Below are 11,065 nucleotides of genomic sequence, written 5' to 3'. Positions count from 1 at the left end.
CTTATAAACGCGTCCGAAAATAGTTTTAAAATCTCTTTTCTTCTTTATGTTAAACTCTCCTAATGAACTAAACAAAGTGCTTTCGCTGTTTTTGAAATAGTTAAAAACAATTAAGTTTAAAAAGGCGTTGGACGGCTTTCGATCTTACCCAACAGAATTGAAGTGCAGGAAAACTTAAGTTGAAAGTTAAAATAGCCCTTAAGTATTTCTACGAACAATTGTACAGATTACTGGTTCAATTACGATCCTTACATTCTAACCTTATAAATTTAGTTAGACATGGTAAAGTAAAAGTGCATAAAAATAAATAAAAGTAGTGCGAGTGCGGAAAGTAAATAAAAGTAGTGCGAGTGCGGAAAGTAAATAATTTAAAGCGAGTGCGAGGAAATAAATAAATTTAAAGTGAGTGCGAGGAAATAAATAAAAGTAAAGCGAGTGCGGGAAAATAAATAAAGTAAAGCGAGTGCGAGGAAATAAATAAAGTAAAAGCGAGTGCGAGGAAATAAATAAAGTAAAAACGAGTGCGGAAAATAAATAAGATAAAGACAAGTAATAAAAATCTGCTCCAATCGGAGGGTTGAATAAATTGCAATGCGGAAATAAAAATGGCGACAAGATTAACTTCCTTCCAAAGTGCTCCAAACTCGATTACAGACTCTATCACAGACTCGATTACACAATTGTGGTAACACTCCAATGCGAAGCGATTACCACTTTATAAAACTGAATATATGCCTAAGTGAAACAAAGTTGCTTCTGAGTTTGCCTCTGCTCTAAGTTTGGATGATTGTAAAAGTGAATTCGAGTTTCTATTTATAAGCAAGTAAAAAGATGGAAATGACTTGGATGCCCTTCAACTTGAAAATGGAGGGAAACTGTTTTCCTCTTGTGGCGCCCGCCACAAGGCCATGGCGCCCGCCACAAGGCCAAAGTGAGGCGCCTTAGTTGATGTAGAGGAGAACGTGGGAGTTGAGGGAAGTTGAGCTTGGACACGTCATGGCTTGGTCTGTGGCGCCCGCCATTGGGTAGGCCATAAGAACAAAATGCTGAATTTTAGGGTTTTTGGCTCTTTTTCGCTCCTTTTCTTGATCGGGGCTCCGATTAAAGTGAAAACCTGAAAACAAAGGAAAACATACCAATAACACAATAAAATGATAATAAAATAACTAGAATGCATGTGAAATCGGAGTCGAAAATACGGTAAATTTTAGTGTTATCAAACTCTCCCACACTTAAACCTTTGCTTGTCCTCAAGCAAAACATTGAAAAGCTCATAAAAGAAAATTTGTGTAAACGAGTGCTTCAGGTAAAAATTCTAAGTTCAAGTCGGGATGCAGTGATAGGTACTAACTGAGTGAACTAAGGTTACCATGATGACACTAATCCACAAATACGAACATAAACTTCATTCCTATATTAACCAACCCATATTATCCCACAATACCTAGGCCTGCCTCTTCATCTCTTTTTGTGTCCTTTTCATTCAGGCGCAATCACATTAAGCCCGTTATCCGTACATGCTTCATAGTAGAGTGGCCTGTTAGTGATTATGATCAGAGCTTGGGATTTCTGGCACATAGATATGTGTAAACCCTTTTATTGGACCCAACTGTAATTGTGGGGGATCAGATCGTAATCCACCCTACCGAGTTCAGTGCCAGATACCTCTGAACCAACTAACAGTGGGTAAGTTTTTCTTTTTCTTTTTCTTTTTCTTTTTCTTTTTGTAGCAATTTTTTACAATTCTTTGGTTTAAATGGTTTTGTGAGGGTCACCTATACCGGAGTTGCCTTTTTACTTTCTTTTATTTTTTTTGCTTTTCTGGATCATTCACTTATTTGCATCGGTCCCTACGTAGAAGATGCATAGGCCGAAGCTGATTGTTGAGATAAACTACTAAGGACTGAGACAGAAATGATGATTAAGGCCATGGTATATGGGGTTTCAGGAATCATTCCTATATTTACGAAGCTTAAGGTGCTAAAACAGATACTGATGTTTCGCAAAGTTCTCCCAAGTCACTGCATCCTTACTCAAAACATGTCCTTAAAACCTGAAAACTTTCGGAAAACACTATTTTCTTTTGCAAAAAAAAAATTCTGTGGGGCTAAAGGTATGGGGAGGTAGGATTGTACTAAAAATATACTATATTTGGTGACTCGCCAGACTCATGCATTATACTAAAAAGCAAAATAAACAACTAAAAGGAAATAACAATAAATAAACTATCTAAAAACAGCAAAGAAAAAGCAATAAAGGAAAAACGAGAAAAACAATAAAGAAAAGACGATAGAGTCTCCTCCCACACTTAAATCGAACATTGTCCCCAATGTTTCGAAATAAGATAAGGAAGAGTTACCTGGCAACCTATTGCTGACCACTAGTGCCCTCGCCATCCTGTGGTGGACGACGAGATCGGGTACGACGACGATCTCTCTGATCCATCCTCGCCATCAGGGCATCCTGAGCGGTCCTCACCTCTCGAAGGTTACAAATAATGGAACCTTGAGTGGCTTCAATTAGTGCCATGTGTCTCTGGTGGTAGTTTTGTTGACGGGCTTGTGTATCTGTGATCATTTGCAGAGACTGTAGAACAGTGTCATAGGACCTGTCTGACCTCCGCTGCGATTCTTGCATGAAGTTCATATTATCCGTCATTTGTTGTTGGAGGGTAGAGAGTAGGTCGTCACGCCTTTGCTCTCTAGCCAGGTGGTCACGGCACATCTCCTCTGTAATATAGAAGCCAGGAGTGGTACCTGCAGAAGAAGAAAATGGTGCGGTGTGTGGTGGTGAAGGATGATGGGGGGACACATGTGGTACGGGAGATCTCTCTCTCCGATCATATTCATCATCAGTGTCATGTCCCGCCTCATCAGGAATGTTAGGAGGAAGAGGACCCAAAACAAGTGGAGCATCTAAAGCATAGGTCCAATTCCTTTCATCTCGTACATCTGTACATCTAGTGCATGGTAAAACAACAGACGGGATGGCTACACCATGAACCATAAGCACATAGCCTCCTTCTCTCCTCGAGCGGCACAATTTCATGTCTCTCAGAAATTTTAGGTTAATTGTGTGAGGAGGTAAGGGGTCTAGGGTAGCCATCTCATCGTTCAGGTTAAGAGCCCGAGCAATAGATGTAATCAATCCACCAAAAGAAATCGGTCCCGCTTTATTCACAGTTAAAATCATATGAGCAAGCATGAACGGGACCGAATTAATACGTCTATTTGTGAGGCTTCCTTGTAAAAATAGAAGCTCTCTAGCATTAACCTTATTTGGATTCTCCCGGCCAAAAATAGTGCATGCCAACAGATATCTAAAAACTCTGATGGCCGGGTTATGGATAGTTGAGGCAAGAACTCCTTCAAAAGAGTTTATGGAAGTGTTTGATAAACGCTCCCAGAAGGAAAATACCTCAATAGACCATTCGGAATCCAAATGGGCCTCACAAATAGCACCTTCCCCATGAGGGATCCCTAACAAGCTGGCTAGTTCGTCGGTACTGAATTGGTATTCAACAGCAAACATTCTAAATTTGACAGTACCAATTGTGCTAGCAGTGTTAGGGTTGACAATATAAATTAAGGAACTCAAAAATTCAATTGTCAACCGCTCATAGGTAGGTTCTTTATTGGAAAAGAAATTATGCAAACCTAAATTATCTAATAAATGAAATATGCTATGATAGATACCTAAAGTGTAGAGACAGTCTTTGTCAACATACCTTGTCGGGAGGATTTCCCGATTTTGCAACCGTTCAATAATTTTTCTTTGTCTATCCCCCGGTTTCCCTCCTCGAAGAATGAATCCGTTAAACTCCATTTGAATGCTCTTGAAAAGTGATGAAAAAGATGAAGTGGTTTGTGAAAAGGTTGGATTTTTATAAAATCCGACGGATGAAATCGAAAATGAAAAGTGGAATAATGATTTGTGTGGTGTGGTGGTTAGAAAAGTATGAGCTTTTTGTGGGTTCAAGGATGTTTTTCCAAGGTGAAAAAAATGGGTTTGGGAGGTTGTAAGTTGCAAAAATGGTGAAGAAAGGGGTTTTGCCCCGACCATTTACAGGTCCTATGGCGGGCGCCACAAGGCAAAATCTGGCTGGGCCAGATTTTGGTCCTTTGGTTTGGGCTTCTCTTGTCTTTTGGCTTTAAGGGGTCTGGATAGCATTTGTCTTGTGATTCTCCTAGTATCTTTAACTTTCATAATTTTATAAAAGTAAAAACAAAAATAAAAAGTGAAACTGAAACAAAAACAAAAACAGAAATTAAATATAAATAAATAAATAACTGAAAAATTAAAATTCAAATAAAATAAATATAGAACATATATAGATAAAAATAGAAATACTAATGTATAGATGTAGTTTATATAATATTCCAAATGCGATAATATAAGATGAGTTATGTAAATACGAGAAATATAAAAATGAGATAAAATAAGATTAAATGGTGAGATCATGTAGTTGGGATGTCATATTCCTGAGAGGAACCACGGAGCATGGCTACTTCTTGCTTGAGTTCTGCGATCTCCTGATATAGACAGTCGGCTTCAGTAGCATGGGTGAGATCAGACACTCCCATCTGTAAATTAAGGTCAGCCACCTCCTGTCTAAGCGCTGCGATCTCTCTACGACACTCAACAATCTGAGTGCGGATGTCGGGTGTCTACAATGAAAGATTATTAGAGAAAACAGTGATTCTGGGAGATGGTGGTGTAGGCGTGTATTTAGCAATGGGTGGCGATCTCGGCTCCTCAACGGTCTCTCCCTGGCCCTCTAGAGCATAACTCCAATACGCTGGATCATGCACATTGGTCATCATAGGGTCTGGCAATGTGAAATAATGGATAGCCTCGCTGTCGACTAGCAAACGGAACTGACATGGGTGGAAAGAGGCTCTCCTCATCAATCCTCTGGTCAAACAGAAATTGATGTCCATGGTGGTGTACCTACAGTAGATCCGGAGATGAGACAACTTGGGAGACAGACCCAAAGCGACAACAATCTGCGTGATGATTCCGCCCACATGGATGACTCCTTCGGTAGATCTAGAGATACCGCTGAGACTGTATAACAAGAAATTCCCACATGCTACTGGGCGAGACTGGGATGCACAAAATAGTAGGAAGATCTCCTCTTCACTCAGTAGTGTCTCTGCATCCGACCTTCCCAAGAAGGAATGTGCTAATATCATCTGAAAGTATCTGAAGGCGGGGTTATGTATGACATGAGACAGCTGCATAGATGGATCCTGGCTTCCGCCACCTGAGATATCACTCCAAAACTTCTCAACCTCCTTACCCAGGAAATATCCCATAGGTGTCTCCGGGATAGCATCAGGAGTAGTCTGGAAACCCAATAAGTCGCCGAACTCTTTCTGGCTGAAGGAGTACTCAACTCCGAAAAGCCTGAAAGCAGCATACCCATCTGGTCCAGAATATGGGTCATAGTCGAATGAACTCAGGAACTCCAAAGTCAGGTTCCTATATGTGTTACTCAAATCATCAGCAAACTCGTCCCAGTGAAGCTGGTGGCTAAGGAATCTAATACTAGGCTCGATACCCAGTGCCTCCATACAATGCCGATCAGGATAACGTGTGGGTGCCATAGGGCGCTGATACAGAGCAATGTAGCGCTCCCTCTGAGCAGTATCTCTATAGGCCACGTGCATGTCATCAAAATCTTGCATCCTGTAAAGGTTAAGAAAGTGATCCTGAAAATACAAACCATTAAAATCTTAGTCTCAATGCAAAATATGATAAAAAATAAAAAATAAAAAATAAAAAATAAAAAATAAAATTAAAATAAATGCGAAAAAGTAAAATGAAAGAAAAACCATGGGTTCCTCCCACGCAGCGCTTGTTTAACGTCAATAGCTTGACGATTAGAATTTATACACCTGTAGTAGTAGGAATTGGTGGATCAATCAGGGTGTGGCTCGAGTAGTATGCTGGAATGTCTCCTCCTTCGTAGAGCTTCAGTCTTTGTCCATTTACAACGAATGGACTACATGTATTGTTATTTATTTCTACGGCTCCGGATCTCAGAATCTTGGATACTTCAAAGGGACCGGTCCATCTTGAACGTAGCTTTCCAGGGAAGAGTCGTAACCTAGTGTTGAAAAGGAGAACAAGATCGCCTATATTGAAGTTTTTCTTTACTATTCTTTTGTCGTGATAGGCTTTTGTCCTCTCTTTATATATTTTTGCATTCTCGTAGGCAGATTGCCTAAGTTCTTCTAATTTATGAATGTCTAGGGTACGCTTTTCTCCAGCGGCTAGGTAGTCTAAATTCAAAGTTTTAATGGCCCAATAGGCCTTATGCTCTAATTCGAAAGGTAAGTGACAGGATTTTCCATAAACTAGTTGATAAGGAGTAGTTCCTATAGGGGTTTTGAAAGCGGTTCTATAGGCCCATAATGCTTCTTGAAGCTTCTGAGACCAGTCTCTCCTAGAAATAGAAACAGTTTTCTCTAGGATTTGTTTTATCTCCCTATTAGATACTTCTAGTTGGCCACTAGTTTGTGGATGGTATGGTGTTGCTACTCTATGCCTCACTCCATATTTTCTTAAAAGTTTATCAAATATTCTCGATATAAAGTGTGATCCTCCATCGCTTATGACTAAACGTGGTGTTCCAAATCTAGGGAATATATTGTTTTTAAATAGTTTGATTACTACCCTAGTGTCGTTCGTGGGTGCAGCTATAGCTTCAATCCACTTAGACACATAGTCTACAGCTACTAAGATATACCTATTTCCTAAGGATGGTGGAAAAGGTCCCATGAAATCTATACCCCATACGTCAAAGAGTTCTACTTCCTGAATGTTTCTTAAGGGCATTTCATCATCTCTTGAAATGTTTCTAGTGCGTTGGCATCTATCACATTTGACAATGCAAGCATAGACATCACGCCACATGGTAGGCCAGAATAGGCCAGCTTGAAGAATCTTGGCGTATGTCTTAGAGGTGCTCGCATGTCCACCATAGGGTGCAGAATGACAATGCTCGATAATACTATTTACCTCTTCTTCTGGAACACAACGGCGAAAAATGCCATCTTTACCCCTTTTGATAAGGAGCGGTTCGTCCCAATAGAAGTTTCTCACATCGTGGAAAAATTTCTTCTTGCGGTGGTAGTCAAGATCAGGGGGTACTATATCAGCAGCTAGGTAATTAACGAAATCTGCATACCAGGGTACGTTACTTATTGCTAAGGAATTTTGGGAATGCTTATAAGGATCTAGGTTATTATCTTTAATGGTTTCTACTCTAGCGATCAGTCTATCATAGGCAAAATCATCATTTATGGGTACTAGTTCTGGTTTTAGATGTTCTAGCCTAGAAAGGTGATCGGCTACTACATTTTCAGTGCTTTTTTTGTCTCTTATGTCTAAATCAAACTCTTGTAGTAATAGAATCCATCGGAGTAACCTGGGCTTGGCATCTTTTTTACTTAATAGGTAACGAATGGCAGCATGATCGGTGTAAACTATAATTTTTGCTCCTACTAGATAAGATCTAAATTTGTCTATAGCGAATACTACAGCGAGTAATTCTTTTTCAGTTGTTGCGTAGTTAAGTTGTGCAGCATCTAGGGTTCTACTGGCATAATAAATGGCATGTAATTTTTTATCTTTCCTTTGTCCTAGAACGGCTCCAACTGCATAATCACTAGCATCGCACATTATCTCAAACGGTTCTGACCAATCAGGTGGTTTCATAATGGGTGCATATACTAATGCTTGCTTTAAAAGATTAAATGCGTCATTACATTTTTCATCAAAAATGAATTCAGCATCTTTCATTAAAAGTCCAGTTAAAGGTTTAGTTATTTTGGAGAAGTCCTTAATAAAACGCCGGTAGAATCCAGCGTGTCCAAGAAAGCTTCGGACTTCTCTGATGGTTTTAGGGGGTTTTAGGTTTTCTATAACTTCTATTTTAGCTTTATCTACCTCTATACCTTTTTCGGAAACTATATGTCCTAAAACTATTCCTTCGGTCACCATGAAATGGCATTTCTCCCAGTTTAGCACGAGGTTCACCTTCACGTATCTCTCCAGGATTTTCTCAAGGTTAGTAAGACAATTGTGGAAATCAAATCCGCAAATCGAGAAATCATCCATAAACACTTCCATGATACCATCTAGGTAATCTGCAAAGATTGACATCATGCAGCGTTGGAAAGTAGCTGGGGCATTACAGAGGCCGAATGGCATTCGTCTGTAGGCAAAAGTTCCATAAGGGAATGTAAAGGTAGTTTTTTCTTGATCTTCGGGGTGGATAGGTATTTGGAAGAATCCAGAGTATCCATCTAGATAATAGAAGTAAGAGTGTCTGGCTAGACCCTCCAACATCTGGTCTATAAATGGTAAAGGGAAATGATCCTTCCTAGTTGCTTTATTTAATTTTCTATAATCTATACACATCCGCCATCCTCCTTCTAAACGTTTTGCTACATGTTCGCCTATATCGTTTTGCACGACTGTGATGCCTCCCTTTTTAGGTACTACATGCATAGGGCTCACCCACTTACTATCCGAGATCTCATATATTATCCCTGCCTCAAGTAACTTAAGAACTTCCTTTTTAACAACATCACTCATTATAGGGTTTATTCTTCTCTGATGTTCCCTAGAGGGTTTTGAATCTTCTTCGAGCGAAATCTGATGCATGCATACGGATGGGCTTATACCTTTCAGGTCAGAGATATTATATTCTAAGGCTAAGGGATATCTTCGTAAAACGTCTAAAAGTTGGTCCGTCTCCTCTTGGCTCAAGGTAGCACTAACTATAACTGGACGGTTCATCTTTTCATCGAGGAACTCATATCTCAGGTTCTTAGGCAGTTCCTTAAGTTCTAAGGTTGGTTTCTTAGGGCATGGCATATGATCTGGGGTAAGGGATAAACATTCGTAAAGGTTATCATCGATGTAAGGTTTCTTAAAGTCATCATCTTCCCTTATGAGAGTTGATGGTAACTTAATTGTTTTTATAATTTCTTTTTGTTCTAATTCTCTAACACATTCATCAATGATATCTAAGGCATAACACGAGTCTCCCATCACAGGTGCCATAAGAAATTTCGAAAGTATAAATTCAATTTTCTCGTCACCTACCTCAAATGTCAACTTTCCTTTCTTGACATCTATTATGGATCCTGCATTCGATAAGAATGGTCTACCTAGAAGGATTGGTATATCATTGTCCTATTTGATGTCCATGATAACAAAATTAGGAGGGATAAATAACTGACCTATCCTAACAGGAACATCTTCTAAAATGCCTATCGGATATTTAACAGATCTATCGGCTAACTGAAGTGACATCTTAGTGGGCTGTAATTCTCCTAAGTTTAACCTCTCACAAACCGCTAAAGGCATTAGGCTCACACTAGCTCCTAAGTCTAGAAAAGCTTTTTCGATGACATGATTACCCAGAAGGCAAGGAATGGAGAAATTTCCAGGATCTTTATCTTTCTTTGCTAATTTGTCCTCAGAAATAGCATTACATTCCAAAGGCTTTGGATCGTCAAGTCTACGTTTGTTGGTAAGGATGTCTTTGAGAAACTTTGCATAAGAAGGTATTTGGGTAATGGCTTCTGTGAAAGGGATTTCTACATGAAGTTTTTCTATAACTTTAATAAATTTTTGATACTGTTTATTGATCTGGGTTTGTTTGAGTCTTTGCGGATATGGTATAGGTGGTTTATATGGCGGGGGTGGTACGTAAGTTTTATCTTTAGGTTCTTCTCCTTTATCTCGACCTTCCTGGTTTTCAGATTCCTCTGGCTCCTTTACTTCGTCCGGGGGTTTGGTACATTCCTTAGAAGTTTTGGGTTCACTCAATCTAGGGTTTGGTGGCTCATCATAAGCGTTCCCACTTCGTAGGGTAATGGCATTGGCTTGTCCTCTCGGATTTTGTTGAGGTTGTCCAGGGAATTGTCCTCCAGGTGTAGTCTGAGGGGCTTGGTTTAAAGCTACCTGAGAGATCTGGGTTTCAAGCATCTTGGTATGAGTAACTATTTGGTCAACCTTGGTTCCTAACTGAGTAATCAATTCATTAACATGAATGTTTTGATTCATGAACTCCTTGTTTTTTTGGGTTTGAGGGGTGATAAAATTTTCCATAATTTTCTCAAGGCTCGGTTTTGGTGGTACAGGTTGCATAGGTTGATTTGATCTAGGGGCTTGATAACTAGGTCTCGGAGGTGCATTATTTTGAATAGGGTTATTGTTTTTATAGGAGAAGTTCGGGTGATTCCTCCATCCAGGGTTATAGGTATTCGAATATGGGTTCCCTTGGGTGTAGTTCACTTTCCCAGAGTGGGTTTCGTTTAATAGACTGCATTCTGCGGATTGGTGTCCTTTGGTTCCACATATCTCACAATCCGACGAAACTGCGGCTACAGTATTCAGGTTTATGCACATATGCTCGAATTTGAGGGCTAATGCGTCCATTTTTGCTTGCATCATGTCTATAGAGCTTAGTTCATGCACTCCTCCTTGGGCTTCCTTCTTCTCAACTGTCGCTCGTTCGACTCCCCATGATTGATGGTTTTGAGCCATATCTTCGATGAGGGCACTAACTTCAGGATAAGGTTTGTTCATCAGAGCACCGCCTGCGGCAGCGTCGATGGTCATCTTTGTGTTGTAATGAAGTCCATTATAGAAGGTTTGAATGATTAACCAATTTTCTAAACCATGATGTGGGCATGCTCGTAACAACTCTTTATATCTCTCCCAAGCTTCGAACAGCGATTCTCCTTGGTTTTGGGTAAATCTAGTTATATGGTTTCGAAGAACGGCGGTTTTACTCGGGGGGAAATATCTAGCAAGAAAAACTCTTCTAAGGTTATCCCAAGTCGTAATGGAATTGGGTGGAAGGGAATCTAACCATGATAGGGCTTTATCTCTGAGGGAAAAAGGAAATAATCTTAAACGTATTGCCTCAGGAGAAGCTCCATTGGTTTTAAAAGTGTCTGCTAATTGAAGAAATATTTTTAAATGTTGGTTTGGGTTCTCAATAGCGAGACCCTCGAATTGTCTCTACTGCACTAGTTGC

General features: G+C 39.8%; 1 non-coding gene across 1 annotated transcript; it reads left to right on the top strand.

Annotated features, from left to right (window-relative positions):
- The first annotated feature begins 10,699 nt into the window (after window positions 1-10,699).
- Window positions 10,700-10,806, top strand: LOC127116131 (small nucleolar RNA R71). The gene has a single exon (XR_007801112.1). It is a non-coding gene; the product is annotated as a small nucleolar RNA R71 (small nucleolar RNA).
- The last annotated feature ends 259 nt before the right edge of the window (window positions 10,807-11,065 follow it).

Source organism: Lathyrus oleraceus, chromosome 1, assembly GCF_024323335.1.
Source record: "Lathyrus oleraceus cultivar Zhongwan6 chromosome 1, CAAS_Psat_ZW6_1.0, whole genome shotgun sequence".
Taxonomy (NCBI): Eukaryota; Viridiplantae; Streptophyta; class Magnoliopsida; order Fabales; family Fabaceae; genus Lathyrus; species Lathyrus oleraceus.
Note: the sequence above shows the minus strand (reverse complement) of the source record. Positions and strands in the feature narration are given on the sequence as shown.